This window comes from Acanthochromis polyacanthus, chromosome 1 (assembly GCF_021347895.1).
Source record: "Acanthochromis polyacanthus isolate Apoly-LR-REF ecotype Palm Island chromosome 1, KAUST_Apoly_ChrSc, whole genome shotgun sequence".
Taxonomy (NCBI): Eukaryota; Metazoa; Chordata; class Actinopteri; family Pomacentridae; genus Acanthochromis; species Acanthochromis polyacanthus.
This window is the reverse complement of record NC_067113.1, coordinates 13,332,237-13,353,597: the sequence shown is the minus strand read 5'-3', so window position 1 is coordinate 13,353,597 and position 21,361 is coordinate 13,332,237.

Sequence of the window (21,361 nt, the reverse complement as noted above, 5' to 3'; positions counted from 1 at the left end):
AACATCTGACAATCTAAGCTTAACTTTTACACTGCAAAGGGAATATACAGAACAGATTATAAATGACATCAAGGCCAGTTAACTTCAAACTCCCTAATTACACTGATCAGTAACAAGCTAAGTAAGGATAGACTTCAGGCCCATCTGAGAACACAATGCAAGTATTATTTTCTGCCTAATACTACATGGAAAAAACTGCAGTTATTTTTGGCTTTAAAATGCATAAGATTTCTGATTCATTCTGCTTTCGAGTCATTCTCAGAAGATGTACAGTCCAACCACATCAGAAAATGAAAGTGTTAAAGTGTTGTTTCAAATTACTTCACTGCATTCTGCATTTGAAATGCAGTTTCAGATTATGACCTCAGTAAATATCCACCTGCTTGACATTGCATGTCAGCATTCACACTGTGAGCATACTTTCTCTTAGCTTAGAGCAACATAATGTACAACTCAAGTGGCATCATCCAGGGCTATAAAATGAAAGCAATGCAGTCCATAATGGCAATTCCTAGAATGGGCACTTGAGTCTGCTACAACAGCAAGTCAGTCCTAACAGAGCTCCATGTTAAAATGTTCAATTTCACAGCAGAAATGTTTACATGTTTACAGCCTAATACAACAAATGAGTCTGGTCTCTATAGTTGATTTTCCTATTCATGACAAATGTACAGAAGGTGATTTTTTTTATAACTCACCAATTTCAATTGCGTTAAGGGTTAAAGTTATGCATGCTAAAGGGCATAGTATCTTTGACAGTCCCTGGCCCAGAGATGTTTGCAAGGCCCACCTCAGCTCCACTAACACCCCACCTCTTTGCTATTTCTTGGACTTGCCCATGATTTAGGAGGACACTGACAAGATGGCCTTAGCCACCACTCTTCAAAACCGTCATTTAGGGAACGTGGATGATGTCACAGAGTGTTTGTCTATTTTATCCACTTCTTTACCCTCATCCCAACTGGTTGCTACTCTCCTGAGCCTGGTTTTGCAGGAGGTCTCTTCTTGAAGGAGTTGTTCCTCTCCACTGTCACCAATTATGCTTCTCATCAAGAATTGTTGGAGTCATTGGGTTTGTAATGTATAATGTAAGGGTCTTGAACTTAATACTCAGATTAGGGAATTGGTTAGAGTGTATAATGTTCTACGATCTTATTCTCAACACTTTAATTAATCCAGCTAATTTCTATTATAGATGTGTAATATTGTAGGGTCTTAAATTCCTAGGTAAATTTACATTGTAATATTGTATGGTCTTAAACTAAGCTAAACTTGTTGCACAAATCGGTGACACCAGTCTTGTTCTTTATTTGGAAAACACTTTTGCTGAATGGTTGTGTTTTAAATCTGCTCTTTAAATGATGGGGACTTGAATTACACTGTCAGTGTAGCAGCTTCAGAGAAGTGTTAGCACAGCTCAGGGCTCTCAGTTGTGTTAATTAACTAGATTGCAATGGCTACATCTACTGACTTGGATTTGAGCATTGGCATTAAAATATCCCCAGGAGATCATAGCTAGTTATTCCTGAGAGAGCTTGACTTATTTTCTGGCACCAAATCAGCCCAGTATTTTCCTCAACAAACACAGCATTGCACAATCTAATGACCAGACTGAAAATACACTCAACAAAAATATAAACGCAACACTTTTTTTTTTATGAGATGAACTCAAAGATCTAAAACTTTTTCCACATACACAATATCACCATTTCTCTCAAATATTGTTCACAAATCTGTGATAGTGAGCACTTTCTCCTTTGCTGAGATAATCATCCCACCTCACAGGTCTGCCATAATCAAGATGCTGATTAGACACCATGATTACTGCACAGGTGTGCCTTAGACTGCCCACAATAAAAGGCCACTCTGAAAGGTGCAGTTTTATCAACAGCACAATGCCACAGATGTGGCAAGATTTGAGGGAGCGTGCAATTGGCATGCTGACAGCAGGAATGTCAACCAGAGCTGTTGCTGGTGTATTGAATGTTCATTTTCTTCCATAAGCTGTCTCCAAAGGCGTTTCAGAGAATTTGGCAGTACATCCAACCAGCCTCACAACCGCAGACCACGTGTAACCACACCAGCCCAGGACCTCCACATCCAGCATGTTCACCTCCAAGATCTTCTGAGACCAGCCGCTCGGACAGCTGCTGAAACAATCGGTTTGCATAACCAAAGAATTTCTGCTCAAACTGTCTCAGGAACCTCATCTGCATGCTTGTTCGTCGTCCAGTTCGTCTTTGTAACCAACTTGAGTGGACAAATGCTCACATTCGATGGCGTCTGGCACGTTGGAGAGGTGTTCTCTTCATGATGAATCCCGGTTTACACTGTTCAGCAGATGGCAGACAGTGTGTTGGCGTCGTTGTGAGCGGTTTCTGATGTCGATGGAGTGGCCCATGGCGGTGGTTATGGAATGGCAGACAACCCCCCACACCTGTGCACCAATCATGGTGTCTAATCACATCTTGATATGGCAACACCTGTGAGGTGGGGATGGATTATCTCAGCAAGGAGAAGTGCTCACTATCACAGATTTAGACAGATTTGTGAACAATATTTGAGAGAAATGGTGATATTGTGTATGTGGAAAAAGTTTTAGATCTTTGAGTTCATCTCATAAAAACAAAAGTGTTGTTATATTTGTTAAGTGTATTTGCTGTAAATTTTGTTGTCTCTAAGGAATAAAGTCTAAAGATTTGGTGACAAATGTGAATAACTAATGAGTAATTTGAATCACAGAGCAAATTTATGGTTAATTACTCTTATTTCACAAAATATTACATTGAATTTAAAAACATAGGTTATATACAGGAAAGGTTTTAAATTCTTGACGGTACTATTACCAAAACCCTCGTCTCGCTCTAACTCATGCATTTAAAAATAGCAAGGTTAAAACAAACAAATAAAAACATATTAATATTTTTGTAGCCAATGGAATAGTAGGAATTAATAACACTTGAAAATATGGTAAACTTTTTGCTTTAATTGAAACACTGAAAACATCCAGAAGGCTCTAAGAACAGACATGAGGTCACGAGCAAACACTCAGAATGGAACTAAACATCAAAACACATCTCCTAATATATTTTCCACAGAGCCTAAAATAGTTATCGTAGTAGTAGTTAATTTCTGATTTTCTGTGTAACCCTCTTCATGTCCCTGTCTTTTCTTCTAATCAAAAGTTATTTTCCTCCCATTATTACTTTGACAAAAAATGTTTTGACTTCTGTGCTTCTCTCCGTTATTTAAAATATGCATCTGTCGATGATAACCGCTGTAAATCCAGTTTAAAGTTTTTCAGCCAATCACAAGACGTGTGGAATTTCAGTGATTTACTGCTCATCCCATCCCGCGCAAGCGGCGCTTGTTGACATCTATTACGAGTGTGGAAATGCCCGTGTAATAATCAAGCACACCTACTTGCTTGCTGCTATTGCCATACATCACTGCTACAGTAATACACTGCGCACTCACGTACTGCTGAGAACGTCATAGCAGCATAGCGGCTACCCATAATACCAGAGAAGAGCGGCGTACCCACCAGATCTTTTGCCGGTATGCATACCGGACCATTCCGGCTACTTTCACCTCTGGTTATATATGAGTATTACTTCTTTTCACTTCATAGGAGTTCACAGCTGTCTACTCCATAATGTTAATTTAGATAAATCCTTCCTTAACACTTAAAACTTGTGGAAACCTCAAATTTCTGCATAGTCGAGTGCCAGCAGGAAAAACTTCTCCATGAAAATTTTATGTAGATGTCTATATGCTGTGGTGTTGGTGCAGGCTTGTGTTGCACTGTTACCATTCGTAAGCTCACCAGTGGCTGCAGTTAAGAAGAATATAGTTTCACTTGTGTTAGAAATGTATACCCTGACCCCTCCCCGTCTCCGTCAAACACTTCACCGCTCGCTTTGAACCCAGAAGCCTCTGAACAATATACATTACTCAGAATGTTACTGAAATGACTGCTGCGAGAGCTCGTCTGTTTCCGCTTGTCCATGTGTAAATGCATCTGTGGTTCATTTCTATATGCATGCAGTTGTTTGTCTGCGTGTGCGCAGACTTGCCATTCTCAGAGAACTGAAGACGCATTCTTTGAGCGTGGCGGCCCAGAGAAGCACAGAGCTTTCAAGCTAGACGAGTTCGCTGTTTAACTGGAGAGCCTGACTTTATTCGTCTAACTTGTGATGCAACACTCTCTGAAATAACCTGGAGACCACTTGGAGAAAACCAATGTAGGGATGAATGGAAGCAGTAGTAGATAAGACAGACAGAAAGCGAAGGAACCTCACACACCAGAATTTTTAGAGTTTAACTGAAGAAAAACAAACCAAACAGGTGTTGTAAAGAGGCCTCTGATCCAAGCTTAGACTACACCTCTCTGTTGTATTTGGTACGTAAGTTTCTATCTCAGTGTCTGTGTTGAGTGAATATTGTGCACATAAAAGGCTGTCTTAAGATTATGACAGTGCTAGCTTCTTTAAAGGAAGCCAGTGAGGTGTTATTGAGCTAAAACTAAAATCTCTCCAGACAGCTATACACACACAGTTGCTAATTATTATCTGATATTAACTGGATATTTTCAGCAGTCCAAGCAGTTAAAAATGCTCCATGTTACATATGTAAGGGAAAATATAAATTTAACCAGAGTGAGTGAAATAGCTCAACGGCTTGCAAGCACAGCATGACTCCTAGATTTAGGGATGAACAATATTGTTAAAGCTTTCTGCGAAATAGTGAACATACCTCCACATCTGTACAATATACAAATACCAAAATGTAGGTGTCTGGATAGCTCAGTGGGTTGGGTGACCCATGTACGCTGGTTTGATTCCCGCTCATGCAGCTTTGCTGCATGTCTTCCCCACTCTTCTCCTTCCTTCCTGTCTATTTACACCACCTCTCTAATAAAGGCAACAAAATAGCTCTAAAAATAAATAAAAATACCAAAGTATATGCATATTATTATTATGCACTTAGAACAGTATACTCTGCTTTTTGCACTGTATCATCACTTAATGATTATCATTTGCACTACTGCATTTGTCATTTTTACACGTAAATATCGTATATACGTTAATATTTATTATTGCTATTTTTTCTCTATTTCCATATTATTTTATTCTTCTCCTATACTGGGTGACACCAAAAGCCAAATCCAAATCCTGCCTTTATATGTACTTCTGATTCAAATTCTATATGTGAATTAGTGCAAAAAATTTCGTTTTTTAAACCTAGAATCCAGGCTGTGCATGAACTGAGAATGTATAAAAATGAATCCACCACTGTGACATCATGCACTGTTGTGACGCTTCTGAAAGTTTTGTGTTGAAATTCCATCACTCTCTTGTTTTGGACGCAACAGGCGAGAGGTGATCTGAGGCATTAAACACAGAATTAGTAGCTGTCAATCATAAAGTAGACTGCCCTAAAAATATCCTTATTGTCTATTTTACTCCAAAACGAACACCACGTTGAATTCAAAAAGTTTTGACTAATGACTGAGCCCATAAACTCATTGGAAAATTATTACTGAATTAACAGATTGATGGAAGTGTCATTCTCATGACTTCTGTACAATCAAATCTACTTTGCAACCAGAAACACCCCCTGTGGATGTTAGAAGAACACAGCTTAAAACACTTCTCCATTGTCTTTAATATTCGAGCCGTAATCTCTGTCAATCTTTTGAACAGGCAGAAATTGTATTGCTTTAATTGTATACCATGTGTACAGTCCTGACATTCCCCATAGAAAATGAGTAGAGTCACCAGCTCAGTTGCAGCACTAGGCCAAACAGTGACTCTTTCAATAAACCATAATTGATTCTATGCTCTCAGTGTTTTCCTGCTTTCAGTCAGTCATGCACACCTTTGCTGCTTTGTATATATGCTGGTATGAAGCTGAATTTGAGAATTGGTTACACTTTCAGTTGCACAAAAGTTCATCAGGTCAATACACACTGGAGCTGCAACAAAGAACCATTTCATCCCCACAGGATGCGGAACACAGAGGACCTGCAAAATGAACTACTGCCCAGAGCCCCAAAATAAGCTATACATATCCTCCATCCCCATCCTGTCAACTGATGTTTTGTGAATCAAATAATAATCTCCGTTTTGTGTTTTTCATGAATCTCCCATAGTGTTCCACTGGTTAAGATCTGATCACTTGAAAGCCATAACACCTAATTCAAATCATAGAAATTTCATCATCTCTATTGAATCAGGTATCACTCAAACTACTGTTTAGTGATTTGCAGTGACTCCCTCTAAGAACAAGTTGACAAAACTATGCCAATAAAATGTTTTTTCCCCACTTCCTCGTCCATTGTATTCTATCTGAGTTTTGACAGCGTCGGAAATCTTTCCATACACAAGTTTTACATAACAAATTAAAATCCTAATCATTTACAAATGAAGATTCATCCAGCTCCTGTTTTGGCAAAGTACTATTGTTAAGTAGCTTACCATGTGCAGAGCTCATCAGAGTGTCTGAACATAGTTAAGGATGGAAAGCACAAACCTTTTCCTGAGTCTTCCCATGTACACATGTGCTTTGACCGTAAACCATTTGTCATTTTCAGCCTGGAGAACATACAGTCTTGTTACACACGACCTGTGTAAGTGATGTGTTTCTCTTAATTTTTTTTTTCTCTCTTTGCCTTGTAACGTTTAATGTGGTGAAAGTCTGTTTACCACAAAGCATGAACTTCCCTAAACATGATCAAGTAGTTTGATGCCTAGAATTGAAAACAAAAGAGAAAGCGACTGAAAATGAAACTGAAGTCACAAAATAAAATGAACAAAATTTGACATGGAGAATAAACCTCAGTCTCCTGGATCAAAGTCTTGTGACTTAAACCATGACCACCCTCCAACTTCAATATGAGGCTCTTTTAAATTGGAAACCTCTTTCCTGTCTGTCGGTTTGAACACTGACACCTCAACATTTGTGTGTATCTTCCCAACAGCTCTGACAAAGCGGCAGTATCTGACATGCGGAAAGATATCTGGTCAGCCACACTTGACCAAAGCATAACATAAGCACCACCGTGTTTGTCTGTGGGTCAAAAGCTGTTCTATTTTCCCACACTTTCCTCTTTCCATCACCACTCTGCTGGTTTCCTTCTGGATGTTTTTGCGGACTGCAGCGTGACCATTCTCTTTCTAGGCTTATCTGTGCTCTCTATCTTTGGTAAACTCTTTGAGGTTCGGTCATGAAGTTTTCTGATTGTTGACAAGGAAACAGGTTTGCCGGCATCCTGAAAACATTATTAACTTGTACAGTCATCAATTTTATTTTTGTACCACATCAATTGCATCTTCTCATCCACAAGATTTGTGCAGACATTTTGTTTTCCTCTATGCATTCTGACAAACTACCAAGTTTTGATTTCTTTCATCCACATGGTCACCTCTTTATGGCTCATATTGACAGACAGCTCCATCTCAGTCTTACAGATAGTCTTTTATGAGCCACATGGAAGTATTTAGCATATGTAGGAACTCCTTCAAGACAGCAACACACAGCTGCCCAAAAACTGTTTAGCAGCCAAGTTTCCAAATACATCTGAACTCTTGTAATTTGGGCAGTTTGTGACAAAAATTTGTTTCGTTAAAACTGAATCTTGGTCCTTCAACATGGCACAGACAGCAGTATATGTTGAGATGAAGAGACAGAGGGGCTAAATATGTGTAACTGTCAAGTAGCGGAAAGTAACTAAGTACATTTACTCAAGTACTGCACTTCATCTGCAATTTTGAGTTACTTGTGTATTTAATTTTCTGCTACTTGATATTTCTATTCAAACACAAGTTAGATGCAAACATTGTATTTTTTACTCCACTGTATTTTAAAACTACAGATTTAGTTTAATAATAGAAAATACAATCAACAAAATAAGTTATGATTTAATATTATGAATCAAAATGAAACTTTATTGATCTTCAGGAGTAACTTAGCCCAGAAGATAAACTATTTAAAGCAGTTTAATGCCAAAGCAGGTGAAGAGGATTTAAGTGTTAAATATATCATTGCAGCAATGTTTATTAGACAGTAATGTCATTATACTGAAATGTGCCGTTCTGCAGAATGAGTACTTTTACTACTGGCACACTATGTATGTACATTTTGATAAATTTGAATGACTTTTGTTTGAAACCCTGTGATATTGTACAAGTACATGATCTGAATACTTTTTCCATCTCTGGTAACTGCTGAAACACTTATATTCTGGACAGCAGCTGAGTGAAAAAACAAATCCAGCCATTACCATTTGATGGAGGCATGTTCTTTTGATATCCACTCCTGTTACATCAGGAGGAAAACATGAGAGCAGACTGAGCAAAAAAGAAAAAAAACAACTGCTACAAAATCTGCCTCTGTGTTTGTTCAAATTATGCCTCTCACATTGATTGCAGCTTCAATGTGTTTTGTCCTTATGCGATCCTTTCTCATAAATAAACCATATTGATTTCTGTATGTGTTCATCTGCAGGTGCGTGTGTGTTGTATTTGTTTAGGATGCAAAAACAAGCTGAGCGTTGTCCAGTTGCGGGCCTCCAGCCAGTGGGCTTCCTTCACTCGCCAGGCTTTATTGTTCCTCAGGCTCTCTCTGCTCAGCAGGAGGATGTTGTCTGTTTCTTGATTCTCTTACCGGCCCTACGCACACACACACACACACACACACACACACACACACACACACACACACACACACACACACACACACACACACACACACACACACACACACACACACACACACACACACACACACACACACACACCATTCATGTGGGAAAGAATGGCCCCAGTCTGGATTAGGCATTCCCCTGTGTAACACTAGACAAGGCATTCAATATCTCCAGCCTTCTCTGTCCAAACAGTGACTTGGCACAGGCAGAGTGGAGGGCTGGAAAATCCCAGAGCTGCCGTATAGTTTTTTGGTGTGACCCACTCTTTTATTATAATGACTCTATAAATGCTTACAGACCCTCAACTTGGCCCGTCCTGTCAGGGATCTCAAGAAAATGCGGCTGCACAGACTCACCGACATTATGCAGAGTGAGCATACATACTTACAAATGAACCCCTGTAGAAAATACACAACAACACAAACGATGTATTCTTTCACCGTGTCCACTTTTCTTATTAGGAGTCAAGCAGTGGCAGCTGGGAAAGAGACAGCTGGGACTGCTTAGTCTTGCTCCTCTGCTTCTAGACACACACACGCACGCACGCACGCACGCACGCACGCACGCACGCACGCACGCACGCACGCACGCACGCACGCACGCACACACACACACACACACACACACAAAACATCATTTCTCATGCGCACTAGAAAGCAAACGATCAGTGATGTGGGAGGAAGATGTGAGAAGAGGGGAGAGGTGGAGGAGAAAGAAAAGCAGTTCAGTGAGTTTATAGAAAGCCATCATGCTCGACAGATTTTTTTTCCGCCCGTATTGTTTCTGTGGGCGCTGTGAGGCTAATAAAGGCCATCAATCATTCAGACATCCTCAACCTCGCTGCGAAGTTTCAAAGGCACTTAACTCGTGCTCTGACCAGCCTTGGAAGCTCAGAGGAAGACAAATAAAAAGACGAGTAAAAAAAAGTCAGGAATTTAATTTGTTTCCCCTCCTTTTCCTCTCCCCTACCTCTTACATCTGGAAAATCATGATGTGGCAGCTTATTGTGGAAGCCAGTAAGATACTGTCTGACTTTCCCCTCCCCTCTCCTTCTCAGTTTCTGGTCTTTCAGCACCTCTGGACTCCTCCTGCATCTTTTTCCACTCTCACTCCAGTGGTTTCACCTCTTTACATGCTTTCTTTTCCTTCTCACTTTTCTATTGAGGCTTTTTTCTTCTATGATTTTGTTGGCAAAACTGTGGAAATGAGTTTTATCACTCCTTGTTTCTCACTTTCTCTTCTTTTCCTCCTGTGTCTTTTCTATTTTAAGAAAATCAGAAACAACAGACCTCTACAGACTTTTTCTTTAAAAAAAAAAAAGTTTTCTTTATGCAATACCAATCAGAAAAAATGGCTGATGGGTATTTTCTTTATATTTACTATTTTCTAAGTCAGAATGCACAGACGGAATTATGTTTTAAACAAAACGTGTAAACAAAGCAAATATACCAATCAGCCATCTTAATAGAACAGGTGTTGTAGGGCACTCCCAGTATGTAGTAGTTATTATCTACCAATTGATAAACCGTCAACCAACTAGCGATGGCTGTGTGCGAGTGTTCTAATCTCACAGACATGCTACTGTCGCAAAAACTGCTTAAAACCTTAATGCTGTGATGATAGAAAGGTGTCAGGCTGAATAGTGGCAGACACACCTTCATGGCAGACTGTATATCAATACAATACAATACTTTATTAATCCTCGAAGGAAAATTCAATCCCTCTGCAATGTATTTCAAGTAGCCTCTACATCTGAAAGGTCAGACCAATACAAACTGGCTAAAACCTGCATTCTTTACAACTACCAACAAGAGGCGACTCCTCTGGTTAAAAAAACAAAACAAAAATGAAGTCTGACTATGTACTAATCTTGTGAGAAAATGACCTTAGTTTTTCCTTGATCTGTTACCTCAGTAACCATCTTCTTAGTAGGTTTATGGTGTCAATGAGCAATTTAAATATCATTTGAATGTAGCATGGTGTTTATTTTGTAAATTATGGCCCCATTTAGCGGAAAACAGATACATAGCAGGACATGTTTTAGTGTGGGATTACCATACAATTAACAGGTCACTACAGTATTACTATGCAAATTGCCTTGAGTTTTCATCTCATCATCATCATTTCTGGTTTCAAAAGACCAAAGCAACCGGGAGTGCTCTGTGTGTGCGACAGTGTAGCCAGACAAGAGAAGGAGAAGCTGTGTCAAGACTGCATGAAACGGGTGTAAATAAACTACGCCGCTGTTCGCTAACTGTTACTTTCTCCTGTGTCGTTTTTCCACCTTTGTGCCAACTCCACTACATCTATTCTAAACACAACACCACGTGACATTGTTCAGGGATGGTTTCAGGAGCTGACCAAGAGTACAAGCTGTTGACTTTACCTCCAAATTCCCCAGAGCTCAATCTAATCAAGCATCTGTGGAGTGTACTTGAAAATAAAATCTGATCCATACAGGTCCCACCTTGAAACATCCCGGACTTAAAGGATCTGCGGCTAATGGCTTGATGACTTATACCACAGGAGATTTCAAAAGGTCTTGTGGAGTGCAGAACTGTCAGAACTTACACGATACTGAACTGGCAGTCTGGGCTGTAGCACCACGTCAGTGTTATTTTTTCTGCAGGGGCCAGACAGCAGAGGATTTCTGGAGAATTTAGAGATTTCCTCCATGAAAAGCAACTTCAACAATTACAACTGTTGTGACAATGAATTATAAAGGTGTGGATAATGGCACATCTCCTTGCAGACTTTCCTTATAACAAGCAACGATTTCAAGCATCATTTGTTTTCCTGGCATGTTCACAGTCAGGTTGCTTGCAGTGTGTACAGGCGTGATCACAAATTTCAACCTGTATACAGACATTTGTGTCCATGAGCCTTGATAAAAGCAAGAATTGACCTTAGTGCATATTGGATCTTATTTGACCAAGGATACTGAGGACATCAAAACGATGAAATTACACATATGGGTTTCTATAATAGAGAAAAAAACTTTTTTTAAATTTTATTGTTTAAATTCTTCCAAGTAGCCACAGTTTGGCTTGTAACAGTTTTGCACACTTTTGACAATATCTTTACCAACATCTTCATCATGAGATTGTCATATGGTTTTCAACTTACAGTCGAGACTTAAGTTAATGGTTGGTTCTTAAGCAAATCCATTGCTTCTTAATGCATTTGATTTGCTATGGCAGTGGGGGCATACAGCTAACAGCTCTTTCAAATTACTATAGTAATCCAAATTTGTTGTCATGTATCCAAGTGTCTAAGAATTGCTCAACTGAGCAATGACAAAAAACAGTCATTAGTTCATAAACACATGAAGGTCAGTCGTTCAAGAAATTTCAAGAACTTTGATGGTTTTTATGACCGCACTTGAAGAAACTTTCAAATTATGATGCCACTGGTGATGTGATGCAGTGGGGGTGCTTTGCTGCTGACATTCTTCAACGACATGCCATCCCATCTGGTTTACACTTAGTGGAACCTTAGAAGGATTGTGATGGAGTGCTGCATCAGATGACCTGGCCCCCACAATCACTAGACCTAATCCCAACTGAGACTGTTTGACCGCAGAGTGAAGACCCTGTGGTCAAACAGCAGTCAACAAGTGTTCAGCATATGTGAGAACTTCTTGAAGACTGCTGGAAAAGTTCCAGGCGACGACCTCATGAAGCTGGTTAGAGAATGCCAAGTGAGTGCAAAGCTGTTATCAAAGTAAAAGGTGCCGACTTTGAACAACCTACAATATAAAACATACACTGATCAGTGTATGTAACATGAGCAAAATCACTGCCTTACAGAAGCATTCACAGGATCCCTGTGTATTTTTCTGTTAGACATTAGGGGCAGTGCAGCCAATAGCAGGCCAATGCATACGTACTGCAGGATGAATAGAATCACTTGCACATCTGATGTTGATTCATGTCCACATTAATTAGGACATAAAGATGCTGAACCATCAACTGATTTTAAGTTTCTGCAAACTCCTAAAAAATGTTAATGCTTTATTGTATTACTAGCTACTAGCAATACCTTGGAAGTTTTTCTATTTTATTGATTTTTAGATTGAAATCATGGTCCATTTGGTTTGACTTTTTTGAGAAGAACTTAAAAAGGCTCTTTCACATTAAAATGATGATGATGATTGTATTAATATTCAGCATCTTTTAAGTGATGCACCTAATTCAACACATGAGCATCCACTTGGTGCCAGAAGTCACACAACTGGTGCAATGGAGATCATCACTTTGACATGAAAGAATCTTTCTCTAAATTCTTGTCAGAAAAACCAAAATATATTGACCACGATTCAAGGTGAAAAGCAACAAAAGGGGAAAACTTCTAAAGGGGTGAATTATTTATAAAGGCACCATGATATTATTTTTTTCCTTTTTAGTCATTGTGTTATTTAGTTAGGATACAATGGATTTCTTTTTTTGTGTGTGAGTATTTATTTAATCATTTGTTTTAAACAAAAACAACTGCCCATGTTTTTCTCAGAATGGTTAGAAATCATGCACATTAAAGTTGAGAACAGTAAAACCAAACAAGCAGCTTAAAGATGCTAAATTGCAGTGAAGCTAACGTGGAGCAGCTTTTTGAATCCACTGTTAGTACAAAATATCACAACAACAAGGGCATTTTGCAGGTGCTTAGAGTCTGCCAAATACAAACTGGAAACGCAGTATGAGCAGACAAGCATCTAGAAGAAAACTGGATGATATTACTGTCACTGCCTCCAAATCCTGAGGCAGTGATTGGCTTGAATCTTGACAATGCTCACCGCTACAAATTGCACATTTGTAGCAATTTTATGTCATATAAATGAGTTCTCCAAAGTGTAAGTGCATGTTTTTGAAGGAGACCAACAGTCCATTGTGTCCCTTGACCAAAAATATGCCTGAATTGTCCAGATCTCTTTGTGCTTTACGAGTCTGGTTCCAGAGGATTAAGTCCCAACTGCTGTTGCTTCACTTTTCTGGATATGAGTGACTGTGACAGCTGGATGACCTGAGTGCACACAACAAACAGGTTTCTGAAGGGAATCATGGAAGACTGGAGTTCTTTACCTCTCCTGTCAAAATCTAGGTTTCAGCACGGAAAAACCCTGAGACACTTTACTAATGGCTCCAAGAAAATCACAAGAAAGATTATTTCTCTGCAGCTCAATAAATTCTTAACAAGAACACACAGTGTAAATAGTTAATTCCCCTTCTTCCCTTTTCTTTTCTCCTTTAAAGGCACTTGAGTATAATCATTATTCATCATAATTACTCATCTCCGTCTTTCCAGCCAATGTGTCTCTCTCAGCTCCCTCTGTTTTTGTTTGATTTGGCCAATGACTGCGCTGTGAAAGCGATCCTCCCCAGTAAATCCATTCATGGTTGACCACTTTGACTCCCCTAACTAGAGCAAAGCAAAGCAGAGCAGCCACATCTGGCAAATGGCTCCCACATCTGGTTTGTGTATCAGCTCCTTGCATGGCTGTCTACCTCGGAGTCTGATAGCACGCCTCGGAGAGACATGAGATGAGATGAGTTACAGACTGCAGGGAAGAGATGCTAAAGGACGGTGAGCGAGTTCGTGTTCAGGGGTCAGCTACACAGAGAGAGGAAATGTCAGACAGAGAAACAGCTGTGTGTCTCAACAGCTTTCTAGTATTCTTTGCATTTTACTCTGTTGATGCGGCATCTCAGAAGAGAGCTACAGTACAAGGTAAACTAAACTACACCTTAATCTTGATTGCTTTCAATCTTCCATAAAAATAAATCTAGGCTTTTAAAGCAAAATATCAGTTTCACAAGCACAATAAAAACAACTGTGACCAATCCAGTGTCAATAAAATAAAATGAGACATTTAAAACTTGCTTAGTTTTCAGCATTTTAAGCTAAAGATTCACATCGTAGAGATAAAATTTACCATGCAGAAAGGCAAAAAAAGACTAATGGAGATAAAATTTTTATTAATCCCGGAGGAAATTATCCACCATCCAGGAGGTTATTGAATACAAACAAACACGAATACAATACGAAGAAGTGCAAGAATGACAAGTAATAGCAAGCAGGCATAAAGGCTGATGCCTGTGATGCTGACAGCATACCAATATTAACAAGATACAGATGTGATATGATACCCTCGCCACTGTAAAACGGAATGGGGGTTGTTTAAATGAGCAGGATCCAGTGTCGAAATGTGAGTCTGTGGGATTCAAACTAGTTACAGCTAATGAAACGCTGCCCTCTTGTGTAAAACTTGTATTTTGCACCATGTCTACTGCCTGGTGTCTGATTTTAATAGAACAATACATATGTTTGACAGCGTTTCTCTCACTTGGTTTCTCTTGCCACAGCTCAATGAGAATCCTGATTGTCAGTATTGAAGAAAATCGTGTCATTGTGTAACTCTTTATTTCTAGGCTCAGGTATTTTGTGTATTCTGAATACATAAGACCTAAAATTTTTCTCAACGACTTACGCATTTCTTGCCACTTTCACACGCAGTTTAAATGTATATCCTTAGATTATTCAGTGAGCTCGAGGTTGGCCACTGTGTAAATGCAATACATTTAATCCATCTGTCAAAACATTTGAAACACAAATGTTTGCCCACATTGTCAAATGTAGATTACAGGCACAGCTTCTCGGCTACAACATCTCAAACACATTTACACCACGATGATATGTGACACTTGTATTTGCTACCTCCTACATGATAATGCACCATGTCACAAAGAAAAGGTCTTTCTGGTTTTATGAACGTGGCGATGAGTCCAATGGAACATCTGACTACAACAGAGCAGCTTCAGGATGTGGTAAAACTAGAGAGGAACAGCATAAATGTGCAACTGGCAAAGCTGTAGAAAAGATGCAATCATGTCTACAAGGAGAAGAATCTTAAAGCAATATTTTGAACAGTTTGTCAATCTATGGAGCAAGATGTGAGAGCAAAGAGAGGCCTGACCCACTATTAATATAGTGTCCTAACAGTGCTCTGTGATTGCTATTTAACCATTGCCCCTGATAGAGGACTTCACAACAGCCTGACACTCCCTGATAACCATGAGCCACCAGTTGGTACACAACAGCAGCTGTGTTCAAGGTAAGGCACAGTTAGACCAACCCATTGCCATGTTTATGAAGTTACCACCAAAAGTGAGGAAGCCTTGAAACAGAAATTTTGATTTCTTTAGATTGTAAATCTAAAGAAGAATTTAAATATAGACAGAAAATGCAATTTACCCGTAGATGTTTGCTATTCCATTGGTGCGTTTGGAGAAGTCCAAACGTCTGTTGTCTGGCAATATCACTGGTGCTTTGTTTAATTAGTCTCACTAAATTTTCTTGTGCACAGCTCTGTTGTACATTTGAACTACTCAGTATATTACAATCAGAGAAGTTAAAGATATGATGGTGTCCAGATATATTTTGATGATTATGGTGATTCCATGAAGAGGACATTTGTGGTTTCAAGTGACATATCCCAACAACGAACGGATAGATTTAATCGGCTTTGGTACACGTATAGATTCATGGCACACCCAGAAGATAAAGATGACTTTACTGTTCTTTGGACCTTTCTTCTAGCAACCAACGTAGGTTAGAATGTTTACAAAGCCTGGGCAATGAAATACCAGAGACACTTCATCGACAGCAGTGAGAAAATTCTTTGCCAGTTTGATTGCTTCACCTAAAAGCAATGAACAAAAACACTAAGTTCATTTCCATGAACAAACTCCAAACGTGCCTCCTCTCTGCCTCATAAACACCCTGTAATATCAAGATCCCTTCGTAACAGAGGCCATGCTTGCCTCCATCTCTCTCCCCATGGCTCTCAGGATGCACTAGTCGTGGGACTCATGTCACTCTTTCTGCAGCTGCATACTCCTCTGGTAGAGGTTGCAGACCGGCAAAGTCTGGTGAGCGTGTTTGTTAGACGGGACTTCGTGGTCAAAACACCCACAAATCTGCCCCCACTACCTCAATCTAAGCAAAACGACAGTGAATGCTAAGAAGGCTGATGGACTCCAGGTGGGTGTGTGTGGATCCCTGTCCAGTGACACCCAGTCCTGGCAAACTAGTGGGTTGTGGTAACTTCTCCCTGGTCACCCTCCATGTTCCTCTGGGTTTAATTGGTTTCTATTTTAGATGTGGATCAATGTGAGATGATTCCTTCATCTTAAATTATGTTCATTTATGTGTGTGAATATATTAAACTATCTGTTCTTAATGATTGTGTTATAATAATTACCTGTGTAATAATCTAGTGCCTGTGTATTATCTTGGTAAATAGTCTGAAGCGGTTACATTGACAGTAAAGTGGGTAAATCAAAACAACTTTTTTTCTCCCGCTTCTTATTAAAAATAGGCAATTAGAAATGAACAAAAATGATCAATGTCAACAGAAATGAATTTTTTTTTATTGTGATCCTTTCTTCAGGTGTATTGTCCAATCCTAGTTTTCACTTACTAAGCGAAATATCTCAACTTATAGCTACTAGCTGGATTAGCAAACAATTTGTAGAGCCACTCCTGTTTCCCAGAGGATGGATCCTTGTGGTAATGTGGAGTGAATCTGTCTGCATCTATTGGACAGATTGAAGTTCCCACTATTGGACAACAAGACTTAAGTTTATGTTAATTAACCAACTTGTAAAGCCAGTAACATTCCTATCAGACTGCTATATTGTATATTTACTGTTAATTAGCTTATACTAGTGTGGTAGGACGGCCCAGCCATCCCCACTCGTGTGTATTAGATCAGGTTTGCGCAGCTGGAAGTAATCGTTGTGATGCACCTTGATTACTGGGCAGTGCAGTTAAATCTGGAAGAGGGCTGTGTGTCTCACACATGCATTTTACCGCTTCCTGGAGCAGAGTGTGGTTTGGTGTGGCTGTGTTGAATCCAGCGGCTCGAGACGCCGGCTGTCAAGCTTCCTCCATTTACGTTGTCAGAATCAGCCTGTATCCTGGCCGAAGACTGGGAGTTGGGTTTGTGTGTGGCCTCGGAACTGGGTGTAATCTACGCACTGTGTGAACTCCTGAGTGGCCATGCTGCATATTTCTGTGGCTGAGCATTTGTTATTTTTCGTTTATTTATTTATTGTTAGTGATTTTGTGTTAGTAAGTTTCTTGTGATTCTGTAGGTTTTTTTGTTTGTTTGTTTGTTTATGGGGTGGACTGAGTGTGTGTAGGTGACAAATGAGAGCACGATCAACCTTTTTGCTGTGATTAAGAGTGCGCTTTTTTTTGGACAGGAGCTGTTGGGCCAGGTGTAAGTGGCTGACTGATCCCTGTGGTGGTGATCCCGTCACTGCCTGTATAGCAGTCACTTGGTGTGCCAATGGTGTTTGGTTTTCTTCACGTGTGGTGTGTAGCGCCAGGACCCTTTCCCCTCCCTTCAGTTGGTCACCTCAGCCTGGGAGGCCTTAGCCCTGCGCCTGGGGTCTGTAGTTCCGAAGCCAGTCCTTCCAGGATTTTCGCGGGCGTTTTTGTGATTGTCGCGGCCGAAAATGCCTGAATTCGCGGCAGCTTTTCTAAAAAAATTGCGATAAAAGTTGCGATGTTTTAAGCTTATTTATTGTGATGAAATTGCGGGAGACAGTGACAATTGCTAAAAAGCTGCATTTTTTCCAGCTTGTAGAACATGTTTCAACACTGTAATTTACAATATTTATTCTGAAATTAATTATCTTGCGTTTCAACCCATTTCCACAAAAGCTGGCACACCATGGTGGGAAATTAGCAGCAGCCAGATACTGGTTTAGCATGACGTGGTTGGTAGATTTGCGGCACAAAATGCTTATTTACTATTGAATGAATCATATTCGGACATATCTGTCAGTGGCTTAAAAAGTTAATTTCACATCTGGCACACACGTGTTCACACACACACACAAGCTCACGGCTTGTCACGTCAACTAACAAGAACAGCACTGAGAGAGCGCAGTCCTCCACCAAGACTGGTGTGTGTTCTGCATGTGTACATACTGAATCGTGTGACCTAAATATGTAGCCGGCGACGGGAATTGATGGGACTCAGAGACACCCCCACAATTTAATCAGTTGTTCCTTGTATCATTTCCGATACGTCCACAGTGGTAGATTTGTTGTAGGATCACAATGATGTGATCGTCAGCAGGCCGCTGAGGTAGTGTTCACTTGTTGCCATGGTTACCGTGCCGCTATGAAACGCTGTGCAGCTACCTCAACGGGAAATCCTTAACAAATCCGTCGATCTAGACTTTAAGCCGTATCACTGCCGAAGTCTAATCACTTGGTCCTTGTGTCATTTCTGACCGACCCTGAAAATTTCATTTAAATCCCTGAGTCTGTTTTTGAATGATGTTGGTAACAGAGGAAGGAGTCACACACGCTGATTGTCACATAACTCCGCCGTGTTCTTAGGGGGAATAAATAATCTAATTTACCTTTATTCTTTCAGTGCTCTAACGGATCTGGATGCAACAGTTTCCATCATGGTGATTTATGTGATCTGTTTTCTGATCATTTCAGCCGTTCTAATATGTTTCGTGTTTTTTTTAAGTGTATCAATCGATGATTTTTTTCTTTTTTTGTATTCCACCACAGTATTGCACGGGTGTAAAACAGTTTAGCTCTGCTTTGGTGAAGAACATCAGTGAATTAATTGTTTATCACGGTCTTCAGCAGTAATTTTTGTTGGTAAATGAGAGACATTAGTATCGCACATGTCTGCATCTTCAAACCATAAACAAGGAAGTGAATTCGTGACATACGTGCATTAGGTTTGCGCTGGGAGCTGCTCTGATTGGTGGAACTCACGGGAGGCAGGCCAAAATTGCGGGAAAGTTGCGGTGATTGGACAAATTTGCAAGGCCGCGCAAAGTTCGCGGAGATTGGTTGATTTCGCGTGAATTCGCGCGATCGCAACATCGCGAATTCCTGGAGGGACTGAGAAGCACACTTGACGAAGCTTTGCAGGGGCCCTGGATGCAGAGATGAGAACTTGGACTCGAGACTCGGACTCGACTCGGACTCGAGTCCCGATTTTATGACTTTTTGACGTGACTTGATGAAATCAAAAAAGACTTGGACTTGCTTGGACTCTAAGCTCAGTGACACTAGACTTGGACTCTACTCGAACCCTTTGACTCGACGAGTCATGTCGAGTCATAATGGCACAATTTATAAAATTAAAAGTGTGATGTATCAATCTTTTTAATCGCTTAATTTCATCGGATCAAAGTGACGCCGCTGTCAGTCACGGGGAGGTTTATTGCTGTTACACACATGCGACTAGGCATGGGCCAGTATGAGATTCTGACGGTATGATAACCTTAGGCAAAAATATCACGGTTTCACGGTATTATGATTGCAGCTCTAAAATGTTAGAGAGTAAACTAGCTGTTGTTATCCATCTTAGCAATAAAGATTGATGAAAGAAAAAAGTTGTGGATAACTTTTTTTTTTAACTAAGGTAGATATGGTAACTAGCATGCTAAGATAAATCCTTAGCAAGCTAGTTACCATATCTGCCTCAGTTAAAATATAAAAAAGTTACTAAAAGATAGAGATGAAGAAAAGATAAGATATGGTAGTTATGATATCTGCCTCGGTAACAAGCTCATTTCACTAATGTCAGACGCTAATACGCTCGTTCATTTCAAGACAGCATTAACTTTACCTTTAATTTAGCATACAGCGATGGGTGGTGCTCCCGTAGATGCGCTATCATATTCGATGTATTGCCTCCTTGGGCTTCCACTGTCCTCAAGCACGTTTTGCACGTCGGGCGACCTTCTTCCTCCAAGCCGTGGCCGTCTGGCTTTTTACGGTAGCCGAAGTATTCCCAAACAGCCGACTTAGTCCGCTTGGACGGCGGAAAAAGTTGCGGGGGCTCGCCTCCTTCAGCCATCACACAGCCTGCAGAGCTGCCTGCTTGTCACTCACAACAAACGCAGGTGAGCGGGGGGAGGGGCCGCTTTAGGCTGCAGCTTCACACAGCATGAGGGACCTCTACTTTCTCCTGATGAGACGTCACATTAAAAAACGCTCATACCGCAGGAACGGTATGACGGAAAATTTTAGTGGTTTTGAAACCGTGACTTTTTCATACCGTGGTATACCTTAAAACCGGTAACCGGCCCATGCCTACATGCGACACACCCCCGTTCACAGTTGGAAGAACTGAATGCGGCCCAGCATGAGTCAACCCAGCATTATTTCTTTGCTTACAAAATTACAAAATGATTAACAGAAAAGGGATTGCTGAATACAATTCGAAGATCACAGACGGTCATGTAACTACTTTCAACTTCAACTGGCACTTGAAGAAACACAAGGATAAGTATGTACTGCCTGTTGTTGTTGTTTAGCATTTTACTAGCAAGTGAGGTAATCCCATGGATGCTCTGCATAAATCCAAAATCATTGTCTAATGTTTGCATCTTCTTCTTCTTTTCCTTTCGGCTTTTCCCTTCAGGGGTCGCGAATCAATTGCCTCCATCTCACCCTGTCTTCTCCATCCTCTTCTCTCACACCAACTACCTTCATGTCCTCTTTAACCACATCCATAAACCTCCTCTTTGGTCTTCCTCTAGGCCTCCTGCCTGGCAGTGGGAAACTCAGCATCCTTCTACCAATATATTCACTCTAATGTCTAGCGTT